This window comes from Pan troglodytes, chromosome 5, assembly GCF_028858775.2.
Source record: "Pan troglodytes isolate AG18354 chromosome 5, NHGRI_mPanTro3-v2.0_pri, whole genome shotgun sequence".
Lineage (NCBI taxonomy): Eukaryota > Metazoa > Chordata > Mammalia > Primates > Hominidae > Pan > Pan troglodytes.
In genome coordinates, this window is record NC_072403.2 from 157,544,235 (window position 1) to 157,560,899 (window position 16,665).

Consider the following 16,665-nt stretch of genomic DNA (forward strand, 5'->3'; position numbering starts at 1 on the left):
GTTTCAAAAAAAAGTCTGTGAACAGAGAAGTTATAATAGGGCCTTTATGATATAGAAATAGGTAACAGCAAAATTAATTCTAATACATAGTAAGTAATATATGCATTTTGACTACTGGTTTTTAACTGAACCCTCTTCCAAGGGTTTGATAATCCTTCCCATCTGTTCCGCAAAAGAGTAGACTATGATCTAAGAAACAAGTCATTTGAAGCCAATTTAAATAATCATAATCAATGAATGGCAAAGTGACCATAATACACCTTCTGAAAACAAGATATAAATATTCCCTGATGTGTTCACTGACCCTAATATAATCAGCTGGGCTTCCTGAAGCAGACCTTCCATAATGGTTCGCATAATAGATTTAATTCTAGCACTGAAAAACATCATATAAAATTTCCAGTCTGCCAAGCTTCCACTTCAGCATGTTACTTAGACTTCTTTCTGATCCGGCTAGCGTCACGTAGAAAACCCTGGAAAAAGGCTAGCCAAGCTTGTCAAAAATATTCTGTCTTCTGTATTTGTTATAAGAAAGAATAACCCTTCTTTGGTTGTCATGGCCACTGTCATATTGGAATTGGGAGAGTTTTATTTTAAAATTCATGAGTCAGTACATTCATATTCCATTAGTCACCCAGTCCATATATCTCATTCAAACCTAAATCTTCTCTCTCTTCTCATTATCGTCTGATGACCTTGCTTCCTATTTCACTGAGAAAAGAGCCATCAAAAACCAAACTTCCACATGCTCTCACTGCTGATTCAACCTACTGGATCCATGCCCAAGTTCTCTGCCTTCCTCCTAGGACCAGAGATGAATCGTTTATTCTCCTGGTTCGGTTCACTCTTGCTTACACATAGATTTTGCTCCTGCAGTTCTCTCCTTTCTCTTCTTAATCATTAATTTTTCTCTACTCTCTGGGATAATGTTTATTAACATGAAAATATTCTGCTATGGCTCCCACCTTATAAATTTCCTTCACCTTTCTAACCTTCCCTCATTGCTCTGATCTCTTTTGTAGTAAAATTCTATATTTTACAGTAAAACCACCATATCTTACCCACATCATTCATGACTTATAATAAATCCAGTTTGCTTAATTTATATGATAAAATCATTATCTTTCTTACCACCATTCCTATGATACAACCTGAGATCTAGCAGTCAAGCTCTCTCCTTTCCAGTCTTCCTTTCATTCACCACTGGTCAAGACATTTCCATCACCATTTAAACAACAATGCTGCTGATAATACACGAGGGAGCACAAAAATACAGCTGCTTCCTTTACAATTGTACTGATTCCGGAACAGCATGGTCTGCCAAAACTGATTTATTTCTTCATACACTTTAGCTGATAGGTTCTAAATGACTCTTAAGAAACAAGAATTAAGGGACTATGCTTGCACTAGGCCCTATTACCATTAAAATGCTACTAACACTAATATTCTTTGATATGGTGTTGAAAATAAATCATTCTAATATAATGATATATATGAGATAAAATATGTATTTTGCTTAATATATTTAAATATATTTCTCTTATATAAAAATATATTTCGAAAACATAAAAGAGGATATCTAGCAATTAATTTGACCGTATGAACAGCATTATTCAGATAGAAAAAAGGTACTCTTAGAGAACTCTCACACGCCCAGTTAATACTCAATAAAAATCATTCCCCAGTCAGAAGAATTCAACAAAAAGGAGAAGCATGTTGTTTTCCTTTCCTACTGATATGAACAATTGTAATCTTGGTCTTAAGATTTAAAAGAATCTCAAATCATTGAATCAGATGGAAATGCTAATTGAAATTAGTGTCTATCTTTGCCCAGTAATGTCTTGACTGTGAACTATAGAAGCAGGACTATGTAATTAGGTCCCATTGCACACCAAATTCTGTGGCTATTCTCTGTTTACTCCAAAAAAGATTCTTGTCGAAGTTTGATTTATAAATGCGAGCAAAGTAAAAAAAAAACTTATCATTATACAAGAAGTGTATACATACTTATTAAAAATCATTTATATACTGGCTATAAAATATGTGTATTTCCAAATATAGCTGCTGTAGAGCTGGACTCTTGAGTTGAATGTACGTCTTGAGCTACAAAAATGAGGGAAAGCACCATCTTGAGGCACAACTGGAATTCAGGCCTTTGGTCCCTGGATCTGAAAGCAGAGAAGCTGATATGGAGTATAGTCATTGTGAGTCAATATTACATGTTGGCAAAATGTGATATAAGCCTTAGCTTTTGAAATTAACATTGACATTAATCAGGTGTTAACCTTGATTATTTCCAGAACTATACTTTTAATAGTCATCTAGTTCAACCAGCTCACTTTGCAAATTAGGAAATTAAAATTTCTAGAACTGTTACAGGATTGTTCCAACGTTACCCATGAGTAAATGAGAGAGCTGAGGCTAGAACCCTAGCTCCTTAGTCTGTCTCCAAAGTAATTAACTTCATTCATTTAAAAGAATGCCAGATAAAATAGTATTTTTAAATGTGCAAAATTATTGTTCTATAGTGTGTAAAATAATTTTGAGTTTCAAAATTTACTGTATAGAATTTCTTTCTAAGCCAAAGAAGGTAAAAGTATAAACATGCTTTTACAATACATTTTCTAAACTGTAACATTTTTGAAAGAGTGTGAAGTGTGATGTTCATAAAATCTAATTTATGCCTCTTGAAGTGTATTTAATTGGCAATAAGCCTTTTCAAGGAACAGAAATTACAGTCCTTAACCACTAACATCTCATTAAGTTAGTTATATGTGTCCTTTAATGCAAATATCCATTCTTTTGCATGAAAAATAATTCTATTGAAGAGGGTGGTGTAGTTTGGTCCTAACTGTAGCCTGAATATAAAAATGCACATTGATTTTTAAAATCTCATTCTAGCATGAAAGAATCTTACCTGGGCCAAAGAAACATAGTACAAGCTAAATGTGGATTTAATATTTATTGAGCTATTTACCAAGTTTTATATTTTATTTCGTTTATTTTATTGCACACAAATTGATTCCACACATCTAGAATCTTTCACCAAATTCTTGACTCTTTCCCCAAATCCCTTTAAAACACAGGCCCCTAAGGTCACAGAAATGAAAAGACAGTAACAATAAAATTATAGAAGTTGGAAAGCAATTGGTTAATTGTTGAAAAATTTAACAGAGCTACAACAAACAACAAAGTCCTAATGCCAGCAGTAGGGAATGGTGAGAACTAACTACAATGATACTACGGAATCTCCAACAGGCTCAGAAATGGGTACCACCAGATACTTTTAGATATGAGAAAAAGAAATAAGAACTAGTTGAAAGCCTGTTTAAGAAGCAGCCAGATGCCAGATTCACTTTTACACTCTCCTCAGCTGGGAAACTTTCCCTCCCCAGTCCTAGCAAAAGACGAGGTTTATTCTCTTGAAAAGGTTAAAGAAGTCTCTGGACTGGGGGAACCCCGGCACAAGGAAGAAACATCACAATAAAAACAGAGGAATTAAGTGTATTACGTACATTGGAAGCAGAGATCCCCTCAGCCAGCCTCCTACACTCAGGTCCCAGTACAGACCTTCACCCTCCAGGCAGGAGTTTGGCAAAGCCTTGTCTAGGAAAAAAAAGTAGTATAGAAGGAAAGATCTAAAGATCTCACATCAGAGGTTTCCCATCTAAATAGGGCAGTCAGATCATGTAGTCACACACCCATCTATATACTCAGAGCCTCTAATCTGTGCTTTTGTCTCCCACACTTAAAGAGAAGCAAAAAACTAAGAATTTCCAGGTACCAGAGGAAATCCTCTAATGTGAGCTATTGAGACAAACTGAAGAGAAAAAAATACATTAAAACAATTTGGAACACACAAAAACAATGTCAGGGAAAGAAATTTGTTTTTAAAATTAAAAAAAAAACCAATTGTTTGCTGTCTCCCTAGAAATAATCTAACCATGATAAAAACAGAATATTTTTTAAAAACTCAAACTTATTTTCCTCAAAAATAAATAATAGCAGAAATACAAAACTAAATAGGAGTGTGGGATGATAAACTTAAGAAAAATATCTTTAGGAATCCATTCCAAGATGGCCGAATAGGAAGCACTCTGATCTGCAGCTCCCAGTGTGATCGACGCAGTAGATAGGTGATTTCTGCATTTCCAATTGAGGTACCTGGTTCATCTCACTGGGACTGGTTGGACAGTGGGTGCAGCCCACGGAGGGTGAGCCAAAGCAGGGTGGCGCATTGCCTCACTCAGGAAGTGCAAGGGGTAGGGGGATTTCCCTTTCCTAGCCAAGGGAAGCTATGACAGACTGTACCTGGAAAAACAGGACACTTTCACTCAAATACTGCACTTTTCCCATGGTCTTAGCAACCAGCAGACCATGAGATTCTCTCCTGTGCCTGGCTCGGCGGGTCCCATGCCCACGGAGCCTTGTTGACTGCTAGTGTAGCAGTCTGAGATCAACCTGAGAGGCTGCAGCCTGGTGGGGGGAGGGGAGGGCGTCTGCTATTGCTGAGGCTTCAGTAGGTAAACAAAGTGGCCAGGAAGCTCAAACTGGACAGAGCCCACTGCAGCTCAGCTTGGCCTACTGCCTCTATAGACTCCACCTCTGTGGGCAGGACATAGCTGAAAAAAAGGCAGCAGAAACTTTGCAGACTTAAACATCCCTGTCTGACAGCTCTGAAGAGAGCAGTGGTTCTCCCAGCAGTGGTTCTCCCAGCATTTGAGCACTGAGAACGAAGAGACTGCCTCCTCAAGTGGGTCCCCGACCCCCGTGTAGTCTAACAGGGAGACACCTACCAGTAGGGGCCAACAGACACCTCATACAGGCGGGTGCCCCTCTGGGACGAAGCTTCCAGAGGAAGGATCAGGCAGCAATATTTGCTATTCTGCAGCCTCCACTGGTGATAACCAGGCAAACAGGGTCTGGAGTGGACCTGAAGCGAACTCCAACGGACCTGAAGCTGAGGGACCTAACTGTTAGAAGGAAAATGAACAAACAGAAAGAAATAGCATCAACATCAACAAAAAGGACATCTACACCAAACCCCACCTGTAGGTCTGTAGGACGAAAGGTAGATAAAACCACAAAGATAGAGAGAAACCAGAGGAGAAGTTAAAAATTCTAAAAACCAGAGCACCTCTGCTCCTCCAAAGGACTGCAGTTCCTTGGGGGCAATGGAACAAAGCTGGACAGAGAATGACCTTGACAAGTTAACAGAGAAGAAGGCTTTAGAAGGTCAGTAATAACAAATTTGTCCGAGCCAAATGAACATGTCCTAACCCATCAGAAGGAAGCTAAAAACCTTGAAAAAAGGTTAGACAAATGGCTAACTAATAAACAGTGTAGAAAAGACCTAAAATGACCTGACGGAGCTGAAAACCATGGCACGAGAACCTTGTGACACATGCACAAGCTTCTGTAGCCAATTTGATCAAGTGGAAGAAAGGATATTAGTGATTGAAGATCAAATTAATGAAATAAAGTAAGAAGACAAGATTAGAGAAAAAAGAGTAAAAACAAACAAAGCCTCCGAGAAATATGGCACTATGTGAAAAGACCAAATCTACATTTGATTGGTGTACCTGAAAGTGACAGGGAGAATGGAACCAAGTTGGAAAACACTCTTCAGGATATTATCCAGGAGAACTTCTCCAACCTGGCAAGGCAGGCCAACATTCAAATTCAGGAAATACAGAGAACACCATGAAGATACTCCTCAAGAAGAGCAACCACAAGACACATAATTGTCAGATTCACCAAGGTTAAAATGAAGAAAAAAATGTTAAGGGCAGCCAGAGAGAAAGGTCGGGTTACCCACAAAAGGAAACCCTCAGACTAACAGCAGATCTCTCTGCAGAAACCCTAAAAGCCAGAAGAGAGTGGGGGCCAATATTCAACATTCTTAAAGAAAATAATTTTCAACCCAGAATTTCATTTCCACCCAAACTAAGCTTCATAAGTGAAGGAGAAATAAAATACTTTACAGACAAGCAAATGCTGACAGATTTTGTCATCACAAGGCCTGCCTTACAAGATCTCCTGAAGGAAGCACTAAGCATGGAAAGGAACAACTGTTACCACCCACTGCAAAAACATGCCAAATAGTAAAGACCATCGATGCTATGAAGAAACTGCATCAATTAATGGGCAAAATAGCCAGCTAACATCATAATGACAGGATCAAATTCATACATAACAATATTAACCTTAAATGTAAATGGGCTAAATGCCTCAATTAAAAGACACAGACTGGCAAATTAGATAAAGAGTCAAGACTCATCAGTGTGCTGTATTCAGGAGACCCATCTCACGTGCAGAGATACACATAGGCTCAAAATAAAGGGATGGAGGAAGATCTACCAAGTAAATGGAAAGCAAGAAAAAGCAGGGGTTGCAATCCTAGTCACCAATAAAACAGACTTTAAACTAACAAAGATTAAAAGAGATAAGGCCATTACATAACAGTAAAGGGATCAATTCAACAAGAAGAATTAACTATCTTAAATATATATGCACCCAATACAGGAGCACCCAGATTCATAAAGCAAGTCCTTAGAGACCTACAAAGAGACTTAGACTCCCAAACAATAATAATGGGAGACTTTAACACCCCACTGTCAATATTAGACAGATCAACAAAACAGAAGGTGAACAAGGATATCCAGGACTTGAACTCACCTCTGCACCAAGCAGACCTAATAGACATCTACAGAACTTTTCACCCAAAATCAACAGAATATACATTCTTCTCAGCACCATATCGCACTTAAATTGGCCACATAATTGGAAGTAAAGCATTCCTCAGCAAATGTAAAAGAACAGAAATCACAACAAACTGTCTCTCAGACCACAGTGAAATCAAATTAGAACTCAGGATTAAGAAACTCACTCAAAACCACACAACTACATGGAAACTGAACAACCTGCTCCTGAATGACTACTGGGTAAATAATGAAATGAAGGCAGAAATAAAGATGTTCTTTGAAACCAATGAAAACAAACACACAACATACCAGAATCTCTGGGACACATTTAAAGCAGTGTGTAGAGGGAAATTTATAGCACTAAATGCCCACAAGAGAAAGCAGAAAGATATAAAATTGACACCCTAACATCACAATTAAAAGAACTGTAGAAGCAAGAGCAAACAAATTCAAAAGGTAGCAGAAGGCAAGAAGTAACTAAGATCAGAGCAGAACTGAAGGAGATAGAGACACAAAAAAACCCTTCAAAAAAATCAATGAATCCAGGAGCTGGTTTTTTGAAAAGATCAACAAAATTGATAGGCTGCTAGCAAGACAAATAAAGAAAAAAAGAGAGAAGAAACAAACAGACACAACAAAAAAATGATAAAGAAGATATCACCACCGATCCCAAAAAAATACAAACTACCATCATAGAATACTATAAACACCTCTATCCAAATAAACTAGAAAATCAAGAAGAAATGGATAAATTTCTGGACACATACACCCTCCCAAGATTAAACCAGGAAGAAGTTGAATCTCTGAATAGACCAATAACAGGTTCTGAAATTGAGGCAATAATTGATAGCATACCAACCAAAAAATATCCAGGACCAGATGGATTCACAGCCAAATTCTATGAGAGGTACAAAGAGGAGCTGGTATCATTCCTTCTGAAACTATTCCAATCAATATAAAAAGAGGGACTCCTCCATAACTCATTTTATGAGGCTAGCATCATCCTGATACCAAAGCCTGGCAGAGACACACACACACACAAAAGAGCATTTTAGACCAATATCCCTGATGAACATCGATGCAAAAATCCTCAGTAAAATACTGGCAAACCAAATCCAGCAGCACATCAAAAAGCTTATCCTCCACAATCAAGCTGGCTTCATCCGTGGGATGCAAGCCTCATTCAACATATGCAAATCAATAAATGTAATCTATCACATAAACAGAACCAATGACAAAAACCACATGATTATCTCAATAGAAGCAGAAAATGCCTTCAACAAATTCAACAGCACTTCATGCTAAAAACTCTCAATAAACTAGGTATTGATGGAACATATCTCAAAATAATAAGAGCTATTTATGACAAACCCACAGCCAATTTTATACTGAATGGGCAAAAATTGGAAGCATTCCTTTTGAAAACCGGCACAAGACAAGGATGCCCTCTCTCACCACTCCTATTCAACATAGTGTTGGAAGTTCTGGCCAGGACAATCAGTCAAGAGAAAGAAATAAAGGGTATTCAATTAGGAAAAGAGGAAGTCAAATTGTCCCTGTTTGCAGATGTCATGATTGTATATTTAGAAAACCCCATCATCTCAGCCCAAATCTCCTTAAGCTGATAAGCAACTTCAGCAAAGTCTCAGAATACAAAATCAAAGTGCAAAAATCACAAGAATTCCTATACACGAATAATAGACAAACAGCCAAATCATGAGTGAACTCCCATTCACAATTGCTTCAAAGAGAATAAAATACCTAGGAATCCAACTTACAAGGGATGTGAAGGACCTCTTTAAGGAGAACTACAAACCACTGCTCAACAAAATAAAAGGGGACACAAACAAATGGAAGACCATTCCATGCTCATGGATAGGAAGAATCAATATCGTGAAAATGGCCATATGGCCTCAGGTAATTTATAGATTAAATGCCATCCCCATCAAGCTACCAATGACTTTCTTCACAGAATTGTAAAAAAACTACTTTGAAGTTCATATGGAACCAAAAAAGAGCCTGCATTGCCATGACAATCATAAGCAAAAAGACCAAAGCTGGAGGCATCATGCTACCTGACTTCAAACTATACTACAAGGCTACAGTAACCAAAACAGCATGGTACTGGTACCAAAACAGATTTATAGACTAATGGAACACAACAGAGGCCTCAGAAATAACACCACACTTCTACAACCATCTGATCATTGACAAACCTGACAAAAGCAAGAAATGGGGGAAGGATTCCCTATTTAATAAATGGTGCTGGGAAAACTGGCTAGCGGTATGTAGAAAGCTGAAACTGGATCTCGTCCTTACACATTGACTTAAATGTTAGACCTAAAACCATAAAAACCCTGGAAGAAAACCTAGGCAATACCATTCAGGACATAGGCATGGGCAAGGACTTCATGATGAAAACACCAAAAGCAATGGCAACAAAAGCCAAAATTGACAAATGGATCTAATTAAACTAAAGAGCTTCTGCACAGCAAAAGAAACTCCATCAGAGTGAACAGGAAACCTACAGAATGGGAGAAAAATTTTGCAATCTACCCACGTGACAAAGGTCTAATATCCAGAATCTACAAAGAACTTAAACAAATATACAAGAAAAAAACGAACAACCCCATCAAAAAGTGGGCAAAGGATATGAACAGACACTTCTCAAAAGAAGACATTTATGCAGCCAACAGACACATGAAAAAATGTTCATCATCCCTGGTCATCAGAGAAATACAAATCAAAACCACAATGAGATACCATCTCACGCCAGTTAGAATAGTGATCATTAAAAAGTCAGGAAACAACAGATGCTGGAGAGGATGTGGGGAAATAGGAATGCTTTTACACTGTTGGTGGGAGTGTACATTAGTTCAACCATTGTGGAAGACAGTGTGGCAATTCCTCAAGGATCTAGAACTAGAAATACCATTTGACCCAGTGATCCTATTACTGGGTATATACCCAAAGGATTATACGTCATGCTACTATAAAGACACATGCACACGTATATTTATTGCGGCATTATTCACAGTAGCAAAGACTTGGAACCAACCCAAATGTCCATCAATGATAGACTGGATTAAGAAAATGTGGCACATATACATCATGGAATACCATGCAGCCATAAAAAAGGATGAGTTCATGTCGTTTGCAGGGACATGGATGAATCTGGAAACCATCATTCTCAGCAAACTATCACAAGGACAGAAAACCATGTTTTCTGTGAACTGCATGTTCACATTCATAGGTGGGAATTGCACAATGAGAACACTTGGACACAGGGTGGGGAACATCACACACTGGGGCCTGTCACGGGGTGGGGTACTGGGGGTGGGATAGCATTAGAAGAAATACGTAATGTAAATGACGAGTTGATGGGTGCAGCAAACCAACATGGCACATGTATACCTATGTAACAAACCTGCATGTTGTGCACATGTACCCTAGAACTTAAAGTATAATAATAAAAAACAAAAAAGGAGAAGAAAAATATATTTAAAAAGAAAAAAAAGAAATGCAAAATATAAAAGACAAGAAAATTGAAAACTCAGGCCAGAGACCCAATAATTCAGTAATAGGAATTCCAGAAATAAAGGGGAGGAAATTATCAAAGAAATAATTGAAGAAATTTACTTCCAAAGAAGTAAGTTTTACTTCTTTGCAGAATTAAAGTCTTCTGCACTGAGAGCTTAGCAAAATGGATAAAATGGACCCAAACCAAGACATTCATCATGGAATTTCACACTATTGGAAATGCAAAGATTCTGCAGGCTTCTTCGTTTACGGAAGTAAAAACAAAAACAAAAACACTTGAACATAAAAGATTGGAAAGCATAATGGCTTTGACTTCTCAATAGCAACCTTGAGAGCTGTAAGTTCTTCAGAGGAGCTTTAAACATCTGCGAACTGTTTGGTTGTTAAATAGCATTTACATAGGCATATGAATATACACGTGGAATACTGATCTCATGAAAAATAACGCATTACTATATTGGGAAGACTGAACAATAGGATGGATGTGGGAGAAGGAGAAGAAAAGAGAGCTACATATTCATATTTCAAGTTGTAAAGTCAATAGATAATACCTAGATCTAAAACCAAACAGTAGTAATATAATCATATTATTTATCATTTACCTGAAGTTAAGTAGCAAATTATCAACTTAAAGAGATGAAAGTGACTGCCTGTGGAAAGACAAAATTGGGAGAGGTTGGGTGGGGGAAAGAAGAGGGAGAAAGATTTATTTTTCTCATAATAAAACTTGTAGATCTGATAAATTCTTTAAACACAAGTTTAAAGAATTGGCATGTATACCTTGGCTAAAAATCAAAAACTAAAATGTAACACATAAACCTCTCTAGATAAATCATAACATGGAATGGGTGCTAATTTCTTTTTTTTTTCCTGCGTAAGCTTCATTTATTTATTTATTTATTTATTTATTTATTTTATTATCATTATACTTTAAGTTTTAGGGTACATGTGCACAATGTACAGGTTAGTTACATATGTATACATGTGCCATGCTGGTGTGCTTCACCCATTAACTCGTCATTTAGCATTAGGTGAATCTCCTAAAGCTATCCCTCCCCACTCCCCCCACCCCAGAACAGTCCCCAGAGTGTGATGTTCCCCTTCCTGTGTCCATGTGTTCTCATTGTTCAATTCCCACCTATGAGTGAGAACATGCGGTGTTTGGTTTTTTGTCCTTGTGATACTTTGCTGAGAATGATGGTTTCCAGCTTCATACATGTCCCTACAAAGGACATGAACTCATCATTTTTTATGGCTGCATAGTATTCCATGGTGCATATGTGCCACATTTTCTTAATCCAGTCTATCATTGTTGGACATTTGGGTTGGTTCCAAGTCTTTGCTATTGTGAATAGTGCCGCTATAAACATACGTGTGCATGTGTCTTTATAGCAGCATGATTTATAGTCCTTTGGGTATATACCCAGTAATGGGATGGCTGGGTCAAATGGTATTTCTAGTTCTAGATCCCTGAGGAATCGCCACACTGACTTCCACAAGGGTTGAACTAGTTTACAGTCCCACCAACAGTGTAAAAGTGTTCCTATTTCTCCACATCCTCTCCAGCACATGTTGTTTCCTGACTCTTGAATGATTGCCATTCTAACCGGTGTGAGATGGTATCTAATTGTGGTTTTGATTTGCATTTCTCTGATGGCCAGTGATGGTAAGCATTTTTTCATGTGTTTTTTGGCTGCATAAATGTCTTCTTTTGAGAAGTGTCTGTTCATGTCCTTCACCCACTTTTTGATGGGGTTGTTTGTTTTTTTCTTGTAAATTTATTTGAGTTCATTGTAGATCCTGGATATTAGCCCTTTGTCAGATGAGTAGGTTGCAAAAATTTTCTCCCATTCTGTAGGTTGCCTGTTCACTCTGATGGTAGTTTCTTCTGCTGTGCAGAAGCTCTTCAGTTTAATTAGATCCCATTTGTCAATTTTGGCTTTTGTTGCCATTGCTTTTGGTGTTTTAGACATGAAGTCCTTGCCCATGCCTATGTCCTGAATGGTAATGCCTAGGTTTTCTTCTAGGGTTTTTATGGTTTTAGGTCTAACGTTTAAGTCTTTAATCCATCTTGAATTGATTTTTGTATAAGGTGTAAGGAAGGGATCCAGTTTCAGCTTTCTACATATGGCTAGCCAGTTTTCCCAGCACCATTTATTAAATAGGGAATCCTTTCCCCATTGCTTGTTTTTCTCAGGTTTGTCAAAGATCAGATAGTTGTAGATATGCGGCGTTATTTCTGAGGGCTCTGTTCTGTTCCACTGATCTATCAAAGGATAACTGTAGTCTCTCTATGGAGACAGGTGCTTGTCAGCTTATATATGCATCTGAATATTGAGAAGTACCAGAATGTTCTCTTTTACATGACATGTTCTCTAGGTTGCCATATGTCCTAGCATTCCCAGTAAAGTCCTATTTTTATACCCCATGTTCAGGCTAATTATGTAAAGTACCTCTTTTTACTCTCAAAGCATCCTGGTTGGAGAAAATTAGGTGGCTACCCTAATATTGCTCTCTCACACCTCTCTATATGTACACTTGCTATTTGCATTAGTCCGTTTTCACTCTGCTAATAAAGACATACCCAAGACTGGGTAACGTTTACAGGAAGGAGGTTTAATGGACTCACAGTTCCACGTGGCTCGGGAGGCCTCACAATCATGGTTGAAGGCAAGGAAGAGCAAGTCACGTCTTACATGGATGGCAGCAGACAAAGAGAGAGCATGTGCAGGGAAACTCCTCCTTATAAAACCATCAGATCTCATGAGACTTATTCACTATCACGAGAACAGTATGGGAAAGACTCGCCCCCATGATTCAATTACCTCCCACTAGTCTCTCCTACAACACATGAGAACTGTGGAAGCTACAATGCAAGATGAGATTTGGGTGGGGACACAGCCAAACCATATCGCTATTCTTCTTACCTTGAATTCCCTTTCCCAAATGTCCTGAGAAAAAGATGGCTTCACATTTCTGTTCAAGTTCTACGTCCTCATAAAGATTTCCTTGAATTAAAGATTTTTCCTGTCCCTTTTTACACTACATATATAACTTCATTACAGCAAATATTTAACTGTATTGCAGCTGTTTACATGTTGTCTTCCACTACAGCATAAGTTCCATGAGAGCAAGGATCATGTCTCTCCATTGTTGATGGTCCAGCACTCAACATGGGCTGCACAGAGTAATCCACACAATTCTTACTGAATAAATGAAGTTACCATTTATCTTATTATATAACATTTAATTTTTAGATATATATGTTCTAAAAAGCCTTATCCTTATAAAGGATATTGGCAATTCCATTCTGATATGATTTATCCCAACCATAAAAAAATTCTAGGCATAATTCCATTCCTATATTCAAACTAAAGAGTGAGAGTCTGTAATTACAAATTCTTAGTTGAGTTTGAATACCTCCTTTGTATAAATGCTCAAACATATAATCTACTTGTCTGTATCTATTTCAGCAGCTAAGATAAATTCACAAATAATCTTAGCATTATACATTGTCAGATGAACATGGCAAACAGATAGAATTCGATGTTTTCAATTTAATAATGAAATATAAAATGCCTTTCTGACTCTTTTCTTTTAAACTGAATTCAGATTTTCATCTTACCCAGTTTCATGTGAAGGTGAATTATGCTGGAATTTTTAAGGGGAGTTAGACTGAAACAACTGAAGGTGCATTAAAATATTCCTTTTCTATTCTAAACTACTGTCCTTTCACACATGTAAAAATCACATGGAGATGTTGAAAAATAAAGATTCCCAGGACTTGGTGTGTGTGTGTGTGTGTGTGTGTGTGTGTGTGTGTGTGTGTGTGTGTGTGTGTGTATATTAGATTATATATTATACTCCAGGTATACATACACATATATTATTTATTATATTAATATATAATGTGTTATATAGTATACATACATTTTAATATATTACTATTTATAAGCATAGATATATTTACACCTTGCAGTGGATAACAGGTTGAATTACCTGAGAATTCAGTAGGATAGAGACTTGGATGTAAAACTATGTTGCTTTAAAGAAAATAAAGAAACGTAAGCTTTCTTGCACAGTTGAGTATATGAACTAAGGTTCACTCTCACCTGCACATACAGCTTTGATACTGTAAGTGAAGCTGAAGAAATACTTTATTTAAAAATTAAAACATCAACTCAGAGAGCAAATTTTCTCAGAGTGAGAGGTGTACCCCACAACAGACCCTGCCTGTCTTTTCATTCAGGGTGGGGCAGAGGAAGTATGCAGGTGGGTTGTCTGATTAGAGTCTGCTGAGAAAGATAGGATCTGCCCACCTGAGCACAGCTTGCCCCCAACACCTCTCACAGGTACAGAGGCCAGTAATAGCAGAGGAAAATTATGACAGCCATATACAATAATCAACCTAATCTTTCACATAGTAAATATGAACAACTAATAATCATGTTACCTAAAACAATAATAACACAAAAAAGAAAGATCAAAATGAATGAAAAACAATTGATTCATGAGGAAAAAGTATAGTTCCAGTAAGAGAAGAGAACTTAAAAATAACTCTCATTAGTATTCTAAGAAAGATTCATGAATATACTCATTCATAAACAAGAACAAACTAATATGCAAAAAGTGAATAACAGAATAAGTAAAAGTCCATGAAAATTAAGAATACAATTACCAAAATTAAGAAAAAAATAATCGATAGTTGAATTGGAAAAAAAGAAGCCTCTCAAAATATAAAGCAATAAAAAAGATGACAAATATAAAATGTAAATCCAAGAGGTCCAACATCCATCTAAGGAGTGTCTCTAATGACAAAGAGCAAAGGCAATCAAGGAGAAGAAATAATCATTCAGTGGAAAAAAATCTCCAGAGCCCAAGACATGACTCTTCAGAAAAAAGGGTTCATTCAGGAAATGTGGTTCAGGATCATTTAAAAGAACCCATAAACATATCCTCATTAAATGTCAGACCATCTCAAGAAGTGTTGCTTCTCATTCCTTTCTCTGGATCTTCTGCTTCTCCTTGACTTCTAAATTGTGTGAACCAGGGCTCAATATTTTTGCTTCTTCTCTTTGTCTCTTCTATACTTCACTCATTTACTATTGTCTCATCTAGACTCAACATTTTGAATGCTATCTATGTCTTGATAACTGCCAATTTTATATCTTTATTTCCAAGCTCTCCATAAAATTTCTGACATCAAATCAATTTCCTTCCTGTAATCTAACAGACATTTCAAAAAATGACTAAAGTAGAACTTTTACCTCAATCCCTACTTCAAATTGCTCATCTCCTAGTCTTCCCCATCTCAGTAAGTGGCAACACCATTAATTCAGTAGCTCAGGCCATAAAACACGAGACATGCTTAACTCTTGTCTTCCTCATTCTATGCATACAACCCATCAGCAAAGGCAACATCTACCAGAAGTTTGAAAGAAAAATGTGTTCAAGAGGACTATTAATTCCCTAAAACTATTGTGAAATTGCATTTTCTCTCTCTTTTACCCCTCACAACTCTGTTTATATTAATTGTATCTCTCATTCAAAATAACACATTCTTTAAGAATATGAGAATGCATCTCCTTGTGTATGGTACAAACACTGTAAGTTCTACAATAAATAACACTTACATAATATTTTAAATGTTGGCAATTGCTTTCAAATTTTAAATAATCGAAGTGTGAAAGACATTTATATTTACTAAGTTTAATGTAAATTCTATAAGCCTTGAAATTATAAAAGTAATTTAAAAGCAGGAGTTAGTAGGTGGAAATAGATGTGGAAAAAAATACAGGAACAAAAAAAATCTCTACTCTTACAATGTAGGAAACTAGGAGACACTGTGAAAAATTGATGGGTCAAGACATAGAATTTGTATGATGGTAAGTAACAATGGAACTTCTCAAAAAATGCCTGGTAGGGACTGGAGTGGGGAGACAGGACAAGTATGAGAGATGTCAATTTCTTATGTGTAATAGAGGGGAATCAATAGCTATTTTTAAACTGGTACATTAACAAGCAACACATATGCATATTGTTTAAGATTTAGATTTAATCTCAAGAAAAACTAACCCTTTATAAAGTGATTAAAAATAATCACTTCTGATGAGTGGGAAAGGAGAAAAGGATAATAAGCCTTATGTTTTATTTAGCAACCTCCTGGTTTAGGAATTAAATGAACAAATAAATCAAAATATTAACAAATAATAAAGCAGATAATCACATTCAATCTAGTTCTGTGCCTGTATTTTCACACATATTTATTTGAATAAGATTGTATAAGGAAATACCAATTTTTGTTTCACTGGTAGTCAGTAGCATAAAGGACACAAATATTAATTTAGTCTATTTTAGTGTAGTTCTTATTTTTAATCCACTACATAAGTACACAGATTGGTTAGCTACTATCTGGTCAAAA

At 36.8% G+C, this 16,665-nt stretch overlaps 1 protein-coding gene across 5 annotated transcripts in view; it reads right to left on the minus strand.

Moving 5' to 3' along the window:
- Positions 1-16,665, minus strand: part of EPM2A (EPM2A glucan phosphatase, laforin) — a 345,250-nt gene that overhangs the window by 279,120 nt on the left and 49,465 nt on the right. The gene's annotated exons all lie outside the window — the stretch shown is intronic.